Here is a 16,842-nt window from a genome sequence, read left to right on the forward strand (position 1 = left end):
GTGGTTGGTTGTTCTTAGCTAAAAGGGACTTACATAATAGTGGCTTCATTGCATTTACTTTATACTTTCTTCTTTGATCCCTAACCCCAACACGACACTCAGTGAGGCTCAATGGTCCAAAGGACAAAAGGAATTGAGCTTGCCAATCCCATTGGTCCTCATTTTAGTTTCACATCACTGTGTGACCTCCAACAGGACATTTAATGTCCAGGAACAAGCTGAAGCCAAACTGCTTGGTCTAAGCAGTTTTTCATGCTTTACTGATGGAGTTGTTACTTTCACTGTATGAAGTATAGCCTTAGGCAAGGCTATTTTTCAAGTCATCACACATGATGAAAGCTGTTAGCAGAGAAACAAGGGCCTTAAGGGAAATTATGACTAAAAGTGATCTTCATGCTCCTTTGGACCAAGGGATCACTGCTGTTGGGCCTGCTGGTCATGCAAGCTGGAGCACTCTAATAGCAAGAGGTTTGCTGAAGCAACTGGAGACCACCATGGCCCAGAGTTGACTGCAGCCTGCGCCTCTCCCAAACATGCTCTCTGCACAGATCAATGGCTTTGGTGAGTCTATGCCACCTGAGAATCCCACCACAGAAAGGATCCTCAGGAAGCTGACCAGCTGAGTTTTACACTGGACTTGGGAGTGTCATGGTTATTGAGCAAAGCCAAAGCTGCTGGATGTAATTCTGACCACCTATACTAGGGAAAAACTGAAGTAGAAGCCTACTATCTGTTTTTTGCCCAACTAATGCAATAGATTGCATCAAATGAATTCCCACTGGACAGTCTAATATTTATTATTATTACTGCTGTTTCTTTGTGTTTAATGGCTTTAGGATATTCTTTTATGCTGAAATCAATACTAAGAAAGGAGAGGAAAAAAGCTTTTCCTATAGTATCTCTTCTCTTCTGTTGTTCAGAAAATCTTCCTGACAAAGCATACTAAACATTTTACTCATTTGCGGGCTGCACAAATGTGAATGAGGGTAAATTTACCCCTCTCTGCCTGCAAAAAAACATAAGTAGGATAACGGATGTTGCCCTAAGTTGTATGTCCTGCTCAAGAATCATACTCAAGTCTAAATTTGAATTGAAGATTGGGTTTGACCTAAAAGCAAAAAGAAGTCACTGACGTGTTCAGGTGCTTTTTGCCAATTTGCTCAAAACATACTACGACTAAATCACCTGAAGGCAGACATGGAATTTTTATCCAATTACTTTATACAGCTTAAGCTAATTGTGGAATCAAGCTCAGCATGCTGTTAGAAACCCCAAACACAATGAGTAGTGTTACGCTGCTCTTCCCAAGATCCACTGGGAACAGTGGTCCTGTGAATGGAAAAAGTACATCCCCTTGCTTGCTCAGTATGTGAAGTGTGTCCTGCTGTGTCATAGGAGGCATCATTGCTCTGGTGAGGATGAAGTGGGTTGTAAACACATAGGTCTTTAACGAATCAAAGGGAAAAGAAGATGATAGATATATAACCGAGTTCTCCACCTGAATACAGTAACATTTAGCCTGCAATGAAAAGGTCCTAATAACTTGGTTTCAGTTGCAAACAGAAGTATCGTTATAGCAAGCTAGCAGTAGCAGGGAACTGATCACAGGCAATTGAAACTAATTTTAAATGTTGATTGAAGAGGCTCATGAGCATTAATTTTTCAGGAAAAAATGGTGAAGGAAAGAATAAAAACAGTCATAATACAATATGCCTATAAACTATAAATGTACAGAGACACAAGGACATGCAGGAATTGATAAAAGCTTTTGCCTTTCAAAGCTCTCAAGCTGTCTTTCCTAAAACAAGAGGAGAATACATCATAAACCTTAATTTGGTGTTGTAGTTGTCAGTAACATTTATAATACTATCAATGATATAGTTTCAATCCAGGTCAAGCCATTGCAAACATCATCAAAACCAGAAACTATGACTTATTGGAAGGTGTAGGTTGCTTATAATCTGGAAGACCTTCCAGTGGTGGTTTGTTGCCTTCTAAATTTGTCTTACTCACCTTGATTTTATGCTCACAGCACTTGAGAGCCTTGTTCCACTTCCATGTAAACCCTTGAGCAGATTCTCAATGGCACTGTACCATATGTACCTGTTAATTCCAAGTTGCCATGGTCACAAAGTACTACCATTTTGGCACAGCAGAGTTGTACATCCACTCTTCCCTGACATAAGTGACTGCACAAACTATACTGCAAAGGAGAATTTTGCATTCACTGGTTCCTATTCTTTTATTCCTCTCTATTATTTGTCTCACATTCTTTGAGAGAGTACTGATACCAGCTATGCAGTCTTCCTTGGTATTGCCTTGGCAATTACTGAATACCCTGAGATTCACTGTCAAGCTCTCTCTATACAGGAAGTAGGGAAAATCTCACCCCGAAGTCAGGAAGAACATCTGTCATCCTCCCTTCAGTTTTTTTCTGGAGTGGGGGGTAGTAGAGAAGTCTATAAAAGAGTGACCAAAATGTTAACTTTAATTCAGGCCCCATTTGCACTGAAGTGAACGAGGACTGATTCTACTAAAATCTATAGAGATAGAGCATGTCATGAGCATGAATACCCAATCAGGCCTAGTATCTGCCATAGTAAAAGCTCATCTAAATTTCATATACTTGGGTTTGGGTGAAAAGGAGAGAAAAAGTAAGTAATCTAGTTTTTTGCATCTCAAGGCTGCTCCCTGCTAGACTATGTGTGGGGATCTATAAAATGTTGAAATTAATCCTATAGTCTTACCTCATCCTGCAGGCATTTAACAAAGGCAGTATTCTTGAATGCTGAGTTTCAACTAATTATCAGGAGTGAGAGAAAAAGGGGACAAAGAGCACCTGACATGATGCTGTGTTAATAAGTCACCTTGATATCTAGGATAACATAAGCTTTCTGTGCAATAACGTTTCATGAGCTTCTGAAATAGGGTCTTATTTCTCAGCAAAGGAGATGAAGCACTTGGTGAAAAATTGCAGCTAATAAGTATGTTAGAAGTGTGTCACCTGTTTGTACATCATTTAACCTGCGTAGTTGTGTAAAGCCTTGCTGCTGCAGGGTTGTATTTTACATGCAAGAATCAGGAGGTTCTTTGCTTCACTGAGTCTCCTTACAGCCTTCAGTAATTAATCCTGGAAATTGTACCTGGGAATTCAAAACATGCATCTTTGCACAGTGACAAAATGTAATGGGGTGCAAGGGCACTCCAGAAACAAGAGTGAAAAAGGATGCCAGACCACACTTCTCCAAGAGGTCACATTCTTAATGAATTCTTTGCATAGCATAAATGTGATGGTCTCCCAAAATATATGCATGCCATAGCCTGAAAAAAAAAAAAGAAAAGCAGAATCAAGTTAGGCTCCAGACCTGATTCAAAGATGACTCCCATTGTGCATTTACTAAGTGAGGATACATTGGAAAGACACATTGCCCAGATTATCTTCTGGACTCAGTGTCTTTATACAAGCTCATCACCATCAAGCAGCTCTAAAAGTAACAAAACCATCTTTTATGAGCCACTCATGTTACTACAAGGTTAGAAGCTGAAGAAAACTCAGTGACGTTGGTGAGTGTATCAGCTACTCTTCAGTGAAGGTAATTAAGTTCTGTTATGGAATAACATGTTGAAACAGTAAGACCTTCTGTCTAAAATGCAGGAGGTGAGTGAAACAACCTTGAGGCTTTATACCTTCCAACTGGCCACAGTAAGAGGAGAGCACTGAAAAAAGTAACAGCAGGTTCTGCCTAGGCTTTGCATTTGCTGAGGAGGGACCCAGGACCCATACCTGCTTATTCCCCTGGGGTCATGGGTTTCTAGAATATTCTTGGTAATGTCAGGAAAAGTCTCTTCATGCCTTTTTGAGCTACAGGGACTCTTACTCTTTGTTCTGTAAAACAATTTAAAAAGCATCCACAACAAAGAGAATAAAAGCCCCCTCTGAGCTGGTACTGGCCACTGAGTTACTTCAATACTGTGCTGAAAAGAAAAAGTGAAATTAGCAACAGGCATGTTTCCAGCAGCAGATCAACTGCAAGCATTTGTTTGTTCTACCATTCAAGAGATGTTATTACTTTACATAAAAACAAGAAAAAAGATGTACACATCAACAAATCAGGGGATAATGCCCCTATCTGTTTCAGAGCAAGAGCCCTGGTAACACATGTGGCAGTTGCACAAGATATATAAAAACATACAAATTCTTAAAAAAGTCCAATCTTATGCCAACCCAAATAACCTTGCAGAGTCACAGAATTCCAAGAATTCCAAGAAACCGTGCCATCACTCCTGAAACTGTTGATGTGCCTCATCTAATTGGTATGTGATCTTTCTAAATTTGCTGACCCTCTCAGTTCTGAGTACTGCTCGACAATGGTAATTTTGTTTGCTGACATCCTCTATGTTTGATGGTCCTGGTTTTGAGCTAAGTTACCCTATTTTTGAAGTGGTGGCAGTCTATCTGTTGCAAAGCAATTAATTTTATGCTTACACTGGGAAGACACAGACTGCTTTTGTTTAGCACAAAGTTGTTAAGTGCTTTATTGATGTTTGAAAGGTTGCACTAATAAAAAGATTGGGAAAATTGATATGGTACCTATGAGTACCAATAGACTGAAGGATCCATTTTCTTCTTCCCCAGAAGTGAAAACAGATTAGAGCAGTACAAGGAGAAGTACAGTCAAATGTCAGGAGATATCTTAAAATGAGCTCACAGGATTTGTTTTCCTTTCTGTGTTAAGCTGGTACTGACCATGTATGTACTTGCTTAATGAGGGCAGTTATCATCCCACAGCAGTTTCTCTGAAGTCCCTGGAATTAGATTGACATAAATCAGTATTAGCAGAGTTAGAATCAGGCATTCAGGCTCAGAGGGTGACTGTGCTGGAAAGTATGTACAGATCCACTCCCTTGGAGTGCCGACTCTAAGTACTCAACACTCCTTCTACTGTAAAAATATATAGATGAATTCTGGTCTTTAAGATGGCTGGTAGCAGTTATACTTTGCTCTGAGAATCTTCTTGATGATGTTATGGATAACAACATAGAGAGAGTATAAAGGAACTTCAAACTATTTGCAAGCAGATGCATAGAAATTTGTCACCAATGTCGTGTTCTTTACTTCCCAAAAGCAAACCTGCCACAGGAACATGTGGCAGCGTAAGGTGACTTAAAAGTGAATGAAGTGAGAAATTTATTGCTTAACAGTCTTAAAAAGTGAGGTGAGGTGGGGATAAAATGGGTTCATTTCCACAGTGAAACTACAGTGAAGTCTGGACTGACATGACTATGTGTTCCTAAATTCAGCTGAGAAAGAGAACTCATATCAAAACTGTTAGTAATTTCTTCTCAGAGACAAAGACCTCTCTTACTGGTCCTTTTTTTTTTTTTTTAAATTAGATCCTTAGATAGGGATCCCATAAATTAGATTTCTTCTCATATGTTACACCAATGGAAAACAGCCTCTGAAGTAAGCACCAGAAGAAAGCTTCATGACTCATATGCTTCATGGCTAATCATTAATCCTATTTTTGTGATCACTGTATGACAGTAATGCTATGTCTAAGTAATTCTCTTGGAAACACTGAGAGAAACTACTTACAGTGGGCATCCTACATCTTTGCCTACTATCCATTAACTGTAAACTAAAAGGATTTGAAAATGCAGATGTCAAATCTGATGAGTTCTCATTGTGCCAAAATCTCTGCAAGAGAGATTTAGAAAGAGCCATAGATGCTGATGAATATTTGAGTCATGCATCTTGGAGCAGAATTTAACACAATTATTTTTTCTAAGAGCTGTTTAGATTTAATTTCAGGCATATTCTTGTACAGTTTGTACTGTAAAGCAGTGCAAATTGGCTGTATGTATTCTTAAGATGGCTGCAACTGGAAGAGAATGCAAAGATAAAAATCTCCAATATGACAAGAGATGGGAAAATTATAATTTTTTCCTGAAATTTCTGGCTGACTCCTGATCAGCCGTAGTAAAACTGGATCCAGTCCTTTCATTATGCATTCTGACCCCACTCCAAAACTTCCAAGAAATGCTGGACTTTTATTTTTTCCTATTATCTCAAAACAATAAAGCCTATTATTTTTCTTCTCTGTTGTAGTTTTTGAACAGTTGTAACTATTCGTAAGCATATTTTTGCAAATGTTGACCAAGCACACTTAATATTTTTTTTTCAGCCATGAAGGATATCATTCAAGATGTGATGAAAGATTTTTATCTTTCACTGGCAAAAGCTTCACAGAAACTTCTGAGGTACTTTACTACCATTGGTCTGTAAGCATAACTCATGCTGACTAAGCCCCAAGACTAAATCTTACCCTTAACTTGGTCTAGTTTAATTGCAACAGCCTTTCCCTAATGATAGCTGTTTTCTACTCTGTTTCCTACACTATTTACAATTTTTTAATGTTTAGTCATTTAAACCACTTGAATGTAATTACATGAGTTCACTATTTTTCTTAACTGATCTTTCTTGGTGCAAAACCCAAATCTTAATTCCTTCCTATATTTACAGTTTCTAACAAAAGAATAAGACTATTGAAATCCCAGGGAGTTTGTGTCATAATGGATCTTTGGATCAAACTGTTATACTCTGCTGTTTCATTCTTAAACCTTTTAACACCTGCTCTTTCTGATCTGTCCCTATTATACCAGACTGCTCGATTTCCTTGTGAGAAGAAGACAAGATTTTTATCTGGGAAAGGAATGAAAAGAGATTTAAAAAGCAACAAACTCCCCCACTTTTGAGGAAACATCATGAAGAAAAAAAAAATGACAAACCAAACAAAAAATTGTTAATGCTGAGACTTAATCCCTTACAATTTAGTACTGGAATACACCTAAATATTAAATAAAAAGTCTCTCCAGTCTTTCATTTGCAGAATCTTCTACCTCATGCCAGAAGATTACAGCACATCAGTGGTTACTCAAGAAGCTATTTACTAATCCACATACAGGCATTTTTTGGTGGTGGCTGACTTTACACAAAGAAGAAAAACATGAGAAAGCAATGAAACTTCATTTTTTCTCATGTAAGACTTATTTATTGATAGTTTTTTCGAAGTGTTTTTCTGGTATCATTTTATGCCTTGCAGAGTGGTGACACCCTTGGGTTTGATCTATGGTTAAGATGCCAAAACACACTGGTACAGATCACAGTTTAGTGTGTGAAGAGCTTCAGAAGGAATGCAAGCTGCCTTAAAGCTGTGTAGGCTGGAGGTGTTTCTACCATTTTGTTGTAAGTGGAAAATGTCTAGGTTTTCCTTTAAAAATAAAACAAACCATCAGCTCACTTGGTATAGCTCTGCTCTAATATTATAACTACAATAGGCCCCAAAAGCCTTCCAAACACGCTGCTTCCTGCTAAAGTGTTCTTCCAGCTGCTGCAGAGCACTTAGAGAGTGGCCCTGGTCAGTCCCTTCAGAGCAGAGTCCAGGGTGGACCTACCTGCTGTCACTGAAACTCTGTGCTTGGTCCAGTTGTCAACCCCAGGATATCAAGTGACCAGTGGTAGCTAGATACTACGTCTCAAGGTCTTCCCTGGACAATCCCTGAAATGAAAAACCCCATGGCAAGTAGGTTTTCTCAGGACCCCCAAGTCAGACCATATTCAAGTTACATCAGTATTCAGAATTATTAATTACAATGCTGTATCCTAAAAATATAGAGTTATTAAAATATGGAATAAAACCTTTACTGGATTTGTGAAGTGCCCTGGGCTTCAGGACATTCTCGAAAGAAGGCAGGATAGATGCAGTGCAATCAGAAACAGATGTCAAAGTAGGGACTTTTCTGGCTGGGTAAATAGGCAGTGGTGACAGAAAACACAGGTACAATTTCTTCTGGATGAGAAGCAAAAAATGTGGCCAGCACACTCTGTTAGAGATGCCAAGACCTGTTTTTTTCTGTGAATTATAACTCAGCATGCTCCTTCATGTGATGCTCCTTCCCCTTTCATGAAATAAAACTAGATGACAGTTTTCAGGCAAGCAGGCAGCTTCCTCCCACTGAACAAATTTAGAAGCTTGACTCCTGGTTGTGAGCTGGTGACTCCAGCTAAAAAGTGTTCATCTTTAATCTCATTCTCCAGAAACTCAAGTTTATCACATTTTTCCTCCGTTGTATCCATGCGGGAAACTTTTAATTTTTTCTTAACTTTAGTTTTCTCTTCTCTTCAGTTTTTCACTGAATGGCACATCTCCTGTAGGCACATTTGTGTATCAGACACCAATGAATTGTATTCCCAGGATGCTGAAGAGATTACTGAAAGTTCTGGCTGTAAAGTTGTAAAATCTAGCTTAGCAAGTTTTTAATGGGCACGCTTGCACTATCTACCACAACAGGGAAGTCTGGAAATACCTTAAACAAGAAAGCAACAAACAGATTTTTCAAGTAATAGTAAATGCCCAATGTAAAAATACCCAACACCCTAACATGCTGTGATCCTTCTGTAAAAGAATTTAAATGTCCAAAACAAACCAGTGCATTGTTTCAAGTCACAAGGAGGTAAAAATAAAAATAGAAAATTAAAATCTGGGAAAGCTGATGGTGAAGATCAAGATTAGGGAAGCGTTGAAAGCTTTCAACAATAAGAACAGGAAAATCACTCATATCTTATAAGTACAGCACCAGGAAAACTCTTTAAAGCAGAATAAAAGAAGTAGCTGAGGTGAAGAGCAGGCTAGATTTTTGACCCAGAACATCTTCATCCTAGCAATATTAATAACAGACAGCATTGAATAGCAAAGATGTCTCACCATAGACATTTGGGTTTGAAGAAAGCACTTGAGAGCCTTTATCAAATTTATGAACATCATATCCCTGAAACAACTTGAAATGTTATTACATACTAGCAAAACCAATTAACAATGTCGAGACTTTACATACAGGTACAGCAAATACTTTTAAAGCAAACACAATGAGCTTCAGTGTAGGGTTTGGTATCAAACTTCCAGTCTCTCATTTCTCACTTTTGCCATTGGATTTATTATGAAAAACTTGCTTAGACAGAGTTAACACAAATAGTGCTTGGCATAATAACAGCAAATTACGAGAGAAATTTTCAGTTTCCTGATTAACAGTTTTTTAAAATACAGGCTCTGTCAGCTAGTAAGCAAATAACAAAGGACCCTGCAGTGCTGCAAACAGCAGAACTAATAATTGTTTATGAAAAAAAGCAAATCTAATGGAAACTCTAGCAGATTCTAACTGAAGCACTACTTAAAAGCACAGAAATACAATTGCCATACCTTAACAGTAAACTATCAGTCAAAGAGGACATTTGGGAGGGAACAACAGCGCAAGTTGGAAAGGCACCAGCTGCACTGACTATCTTAAATTACAACTTAATGAATAAACTACTAATCTTCAATTCTAAATGCATTTCTGCCTTGGAAGTCAACTCAAGAAGCAGATAGGTGCCTAAATGCTTTTAAAAGCAAATGCCTCAGAAAATTACTTTTAAACACATTATGAAAACCCAAGATTTGTCAGAGTTCAACAACACCTTGTATTCAAAGTTATCTGGAAAGGAAGGTAAGGATATATGATGCATGTGAAAATGTGCTGTTGCATGTTTGCCAGGTATTAGCAGTCAGCTGAAGGAATTCCAGTACTGTATAGCACTTAATGAGGGGAATTATGCGGCACTTCAAGTAAAGGACATGCAAAAGATAGATGGCAGAATCCAGATTTACAGCACTAAAAATCTTCTCACCCTTCCTCTTTCTTTAAAACTTAAGATGAAACTTTCAAACCAAAGTTATGGGTTCTTAATGCATAAAATGAACAGATTTCACAAGTACTTCAGAGAACCTTATAAATTATTCTACAAATAGCATAGGGGGGAAAAAGCCAAAAACCTAGAGGGTTTTTCTGTAAGAGTCGGCAAAGATTGTGAATGGGAAGTGGTACTATGACTACTTACTGTGTTGTGCTATCATAGTTTCTAATGCTATTGCTTGCTTCTGACAAGTAATTTTATCTGTTTTGTCAGCCTATAAACTTCAAAAGGTTTTACTATGATATATTTACCTATTCCTCATATAATCCGTCCATTCATAGGGATAATAGTCTACTTAGTAAATTACTTTTAAAAAGTAAACTTACTCTTTTGCTTAATTTGGCTTCCACATTTCTCTAAAGAAAACCTTCCAAATCTTTTTCTACTCTATTTGTTTGCATAGAATTGCAGCAATGAATTTAAAGGCTGCTTTTAGCCTGATACCTTGCACTTATGGTTGTTGTTTATCCCAGTTAAAAAAAATTATGTATATGAAATGTAAAGTTGAATAATTTTAAGCCAGCAGTTTTCTAAAGGCAATCAAGGAAAACAGCAGTCTTAAAATCAATATACTAATTGCTTTCTAAATGTAGCTTCAACTAAGAAAGCTTTAACATCTTTATTAAACAGAACAAATAGATAAAAGCATCTAAACAAGTCTGGTCTCATAGCATTATTCTTTCTGAAGAGCAGTTTCAATTGTAGTATTGCTTTTCTGCAAGGCAATGCAAGGCATTGTGAAACACTTGCTTAATCAGAGAGAGTCATTTTATCATAGCAGGTATTATTCTGTGTTACTATTATAGTTTTCTTTCTGCTTTTTTTTTCCTGCTCTAACACAGAAACTTTTTTTACTCTGTGGAGTGCACAGAGGATTACATACTAGTATACCCATTTGTGAAAGGACTTAAATGTTACTCAACTCTTTTAACAGTCTTCTAAATAGATTGAAGAAAGAAATTAATACTGAATCACTTACATCCATTCCAAAGATGGCAAGGGATGGTAAAGCCCGAAACAGAAGCATCCTTATGCCTCAATTTGTCAACTTCAGTATTATTGCACTCCAAATTTAATGGATAATTCAAACTTAGGACACATTGTCTGTATTGTATCCCATTCTTACAATGAAATAGGTAGGTAAAACTGATAACACTGATAGTGAATCAGTGTGCTACTTTTGAGTTTTTTACATTATCATAAATGAAAGACAAGTAGAGACAGACTGCCTGCCTGTCAGGAAACAAAGAAAAAAAACAACAAAAAAGTAACCCACCCTCCACCCCCCCAACCCAAACCCCAGATTATCTGTGTGTTTGTAAATTAGGAATGTTTTGTAAATGTCTATACACATGTTAATAATAAGTTGCCTTGAGTCACTCCTAGGGCAGAGATCAAATTTGTTGTTCCAAATTAGCTGCCTCGGAGATGGTTACAAAGAGTAATACGACGTTCTCCCTTTGCTAAAAGAAATTTATTTCAACTAGTTGCCATTCTTCACTGAATTTGAATATAAAAGGAGGTGAGAAGGGAATATTTCATTGAATATGACTAAGAATATTGTGCAGCTAGACTAGGAGAAAGAGGGGTTTTTTGGTCAGTCATTATGTTTCCTATTCTTAGAAATGTTTTTCCACAACATGTTTGTGAAAGAATTCAGTTTGAGCTTTGTTAGGTCCAACAGAAGAAACCAGACAGCATAATGTGATTGACAGATGTATCTGTTAAACGATGCAATACAGCTTTGTTTTTTCTGGGGACTGACACTATGGTAAACCTGGTGAGCCTGATTCTGCAGCCTGGCATGCATGTGTATCTTCTCCTTGACTGTAGAAGTTCTTCAGGTATAAAATGAGGCAGGCTAAATCTGAGCTGAGTGCAGATACACCAATAGCTTGTGGCCTTCTCTCTATCCCCAACTTTTGCAAGTCATAGTTGCAAAAAATTAAATTTATAAACAGTGACTTTCCACAGCTGAGTTGACCAAGGCCCGCTTACAAAAGATTAGAGTAGCAGAGTCTTCAGATATCTAATTGCTGTCATTATCCATTAAGAGGCAAAATCACTTCACAAATGTGTAAGGAGTACTGACACCCGTTAAGCTTTTTCCTTGGTGTTGCCAAGTAACTATTCTGAGGTTTGCAAGATAAAACCAGGTAAGAAACTGCTGGCAAAACGTTTTTTCCTGGGTGTGATTTGGGAGCATTCCAGTGGTCTTCTCTTAGGGTTACTATGGAAAACACTTAAGCTTACAAAGATGTTATTGTCTATCAACCACATCAAAGAAGGTGACCACTAACTTTAGAGCATTAAAGGCATTAAAAGTACATTAATTAGTGTTTCCCTGTTTGGGAACAAGAGACTGTATTGCTACTGTTTGTATATATAGATAGGTGATATAGATATAGATATAGATATAGATATAGATATAGATATAGATATAGATAGATATATATGAAAAGTAAGAGGGGAATTCTGAGCAGGTGAAGATCAGAGCGGATGGGAAAAAATGGTGGGAAATTCTTAGGGTGTTCTTATACACATTCATTGTATTTCATGACAGCTACTCAGTCACAGAGACTGTGTTTGCTGAACCCCTTCTGGCTTATATCTCTGATGACATACTTATTTCATACTAAGAAAAATGAAATTAGAATCAGGCAAGCTCTAGATTTTTACTTAAATTATATTTAATTATCTTTCCAACAAAGTGGATTATCTGTTGGAAAAGGTGTTGAAATTAGTCTTAAAAGAGAGGTGTAACAGTATCAGTGCTGGTATTCGCACTGCTGTATCCCGCCTCGGTTCTCTTACTCCTGGTCTAGCCCATTAAGTAGATGCTTTTCTCTTGAAAACTACTTAACACACTGTCCAGAAACAAGCATTAATAATATTCATTAAACAGACCTAATAATCCTTTATTGAATTAGGAATGGTTAATCAGCTGGCCTAAATCAATACTGCTGCATTGATCTCAGCCAAAGGATGTAAGTTTTCTGTCTGGTTACCTCTGATTACCTGTTGTAATCATCTTTGTAAATCAGATATAAGAGTATGTCATCTTTTTAAGACTTTAAAAAAGGCCACAAGGCAACTTATGGAACATACGGAACATAGAGAAACTGTGTTCAAAAGCAAGATTTTAGTTGTTTTTTTCCATATTTTAAGTATTCCTTTACACACGGCTCTCTTATCTTACTATTTAAATTATTTTTTTCTCCCATCAAGCTTCCTATCATAAAAGCATTTGAAGATTTTAGTGATATATGTAGACAAAAATATATAAATAGGTAGATAAGGACAGAAACCTAAAGTGGTAGCAAGCATTTATATGGTAATTGTCATGAATATGTTACAAATGAGAGCACAAAAGCGCAAAAAAGATGAGTGTAAAAATTCCCTCTCAGCCAATGGTGTAGCTGTGTTAGATGTCTCTTTCTTGAGGCATCTTTCTGGGAGTAATGGCAACACTAAGTTTTACTTTTCTAACTTAGCTATCTGTAAATGTTTCTGTCACTCAAGTGTCCCCTGAAAGTTTTTGAACTCTGTTGGTCAATTTCAAACAAATGTGACATAGGTATCAATAGTAAAAGCTCTTCCAGATGCACTTAAAATCATGCAAGGAAGAGAAAACATATCAGTGGTCCAGTGACCCACTGACAAGATACAACATGAATGAGAAAAATTCTCCTTATAGGACAAGTTTTAATATGAGTGCATCTCTTTCAAGATACATGATAATACAAGCATGAAACAGAAAGCATAGGAAATAATGATTTACTGCTTGTGGAACTGGATGCTTTAAAAGTGGGGAAATTGTGAAAGTGGCTGATTACTTGGGAGGAAGGTATGATTTTCAAAGAATTTAGAGATCCTGTGAAAAGACACTAATCCATGTGACACAGGTTTGGTATTTAGCCTAATGGAAGTGAGGTGGTCGCTAAATACACTTATAATGGGAAGCAGTGACAAAGTTTAGAGCAGCCAGTAGGTTACCTCAGACTTTTAGCATGACAGGGTAATGCCAGGACATTTATTACCCTCTGAACAATGGCCTGTCAGGGTCACTGAATCTTCAACATAGTTTTTCTACCTGACATGCAAACACGCATCTTTTAATTACACTACCTGACTATATCAGCGTTTTGGAAATCATTTTCTGTATAATAGATTCTTGGGGTAGGAAGTTGCCATTATTCACTGGCAGAAACAGGGATACAAAAGCACCTCAGAGTCAGTGTCTGCAGCTGCTGGTTTTGCTCTTGCCACCCAGCACTTACCACTCACTGACTCTGTTGTCTGGCTTGGATTAGGACGTAGATCCTGAAGTGCCTGGCAAAGTGAAGTAAACTGTTTTCAGTTTATGTCCAAAAGTCTTTGAATTTGATGGAGAGCATACTTGACCTGATATTTCAGTATCGACAAGTTTTGTCCAGGACAATATGCACTTCTTACAGTTTTTTAATGAACCAAGTCTATAGATAACATGAGTTATCCTCACATTATACTGAATCTTTTATCAACAGCAGTATGCAATTTACCCAATACTGAAAAAATAATTCCTAGAAGTGCTTCATTAGGAAAACTCATACTTGCTTTCTTCATTGTTGCTGCCTTTGTGAGAGGCTATAATGTAGGCAGGTCTGAAAAGTCTGCACCCTAAACAGTCCAGGGTTCAGAAGAAAACCAGATTTGTACCTAATGCAAGTATTTACCCCGTATTTGCTTTACAAATATCTGCAAGGAACAAATAGCTGTTATTGCTCCTGCATTTGCTAGTAGTTTCATTTAACTATCACACAGGGGAAATTTAAACTCACTAACAGAAAAATAATAGTGCATAAAAAAGTGACTCTTAGACTAAGTTGTCTGCCAAAACAACCACCGTGGTCTTAAATGTTTGAAATAAGTCTTCAGAGAGCATTGTATAGTTATCACAGACTAAGCAAGAGGGCTCAGCAAGAGGGTACACGAACATTTCCAAATGCCAAGTCCCAAAGAAAGCTGTGAAATGCCACCATTCAGTTCATCTCAGCAGACAAAGAAAACCCAGACCTTTGATGACCCCTGGTGAATAAACTAAGCACTGCATTGAAATGATAACTGAAGATGTACTTGGAAGAATAGTCCAGTCAATTCTCACTATAATCAAAAAACAAAGAAAAGTTATTCCCGTAAAAAGCAGAAAGAAAAGGACAAAGCTCTTTTATGGCATGCCAAAGAAAACAGCTCTTTTGCAGCTGGACTAGCACCAGACCTGAGAGATGTATGAGATAGATATTAGGCCATCTTAAGCAGACCTAAAGCTAATGAACTACATTCCTGCATCCTTATTAAAAAAAAACGGGTCAGCTTATCAGATGAAAATAATTTTACTGTACAAATACCCTATTTCTTTTATGACCCACAGAAGGGGAAGCTTTAAATAGTACAGCAATCACAAGGAGGTCTGTGAAACCAGACACTTCCTGCACTGTCAGACATCGCTCAAGGCACTGAGAAGGCTCACACCATCCTTGTCCATCCCAGCTCTTTCTGCATATGCTCTGTCCTAAGCCTGTGTTAAATTGTCCCTTTTGGAGTAGTGTGTTAGTGATGGAAAGTCCTTCTTCAAACAGACTCAGTGACTGTAAATAAGGCTGTGCATTGCTCTGAAGAATAGTTAAGTGAAATGCAGTTACAGAATTATTTATCTCTGACTTTTTCCTTAAGTATACTAATCCCTACAATGACTAAAATAACACAGAATATAAACTCCTCTTTAAAAGGACAGCATCATGGAGGTTGTTGTCTCACAAACTGCTCTGCATAGGCTGTAGTAAACAAAGGCATACCCATTTGGAATTTTTTACACTATGAATGAAAATTTAAATTAATCTCATCTTTTTAAGAAAGAAGCCGAAATGTGAGAATTAATCACATATAGCTGTAATTTTGTCATGGAAATGCATATAAAGTAGAAAGTGTATAACCTAGACCTACCCAGAAGAATCAAAATTATGTCTGTCTTATATCTAAGATAGTTTATTATATGTGAGAAATATATTTTGCTCCTGATAAGTTCTAAACTCAAGTATTTGATGTACAATATGGACCAGACATAGAGATTTCTCAACCATTCATGGTCTTTTGGCAATGAAATCTAGCCCATGAGTAGAAGACACAAGATTAACTGCTAACTTTAAGCTGAAGTGAAGGATTATTTTTGCACCAGAACAAAAGGGGAAGCACTGAAGCACCAAAGTTTAGACATAGCACTTCTATTTACCACTTGTATAATTTATCAATAACAGTCAAACTAGTAAAGGTACTGAAGAATTTCTTAATGTGTCAATAACATCTTTGCAGGCAATTCTGAGCTTTACACACGGTTTTAAACTCCTCCTCTCTCTCTTCTCCATCGTCTTAGACTCCAGTCTAACAAAGCCGGACAAATTTATTTCTGACCAGGACTTTCAGAAATCTTAAAGAAAGCTAAGGAATAAACCATGGGATTAATCAATTTGTTTAGGAAGGCAGGAACTGGGAAAGGTGAAGGATCATTTGCACCTCCAGCAGATGGTGTGAAAAGCATGGAAGATGCTGTTACCTCCAGCCCAGCAGCTCCTTTCAGGAGAAGGTATGCAGGTGGAGCTGGGAAGGAGAGCACCCCTGAAATGGCAGGGCAAAAGCATATTCCTTTCCAGCTCTGCTGAACTGTGGAAAGGAGTGTGGGGGCATCAGTTTCCCACATCTCTTGAGGAAGCTAGGCTTGCCTTCCATCCTTCTCCTAGGTGAGCATCATTTCAAGGTGGGCAGCTCTAGGGAACACAATAAGCTCATATTTCTGTCAAAACTTCATTAAAATACAACATATTTGTCTCTATCCTAGACACAAAGTGTTTCAGATTCAGAAAACCATGACTCCAAAAATTAACACTGAAGCCAGTCTCAAACATAAAAGAAACCCTTCTCCATTAGGCTAATCTGTCCAATTTTGATTAACCATTGGGTGTCCTTCAGCTGTAAGGAACAGTTCAAAGACAGCTTGTGATGCTATATATATATACATC

This window comes from Harpia harpyja, chromosome Z (assembly GCF_026419915.1).
Source record: "Harpia harpyja isolate bHarHar1 chromosome Z, bHarHar1 primary haplotype, whole genome shotgun sequence".
NCBI classification, from domain to species: Eukaryota; Metazoa; Chordata; class Aves; order Accipitriformes; family Accipitridae; genus Harpia; species Harpia harpyja.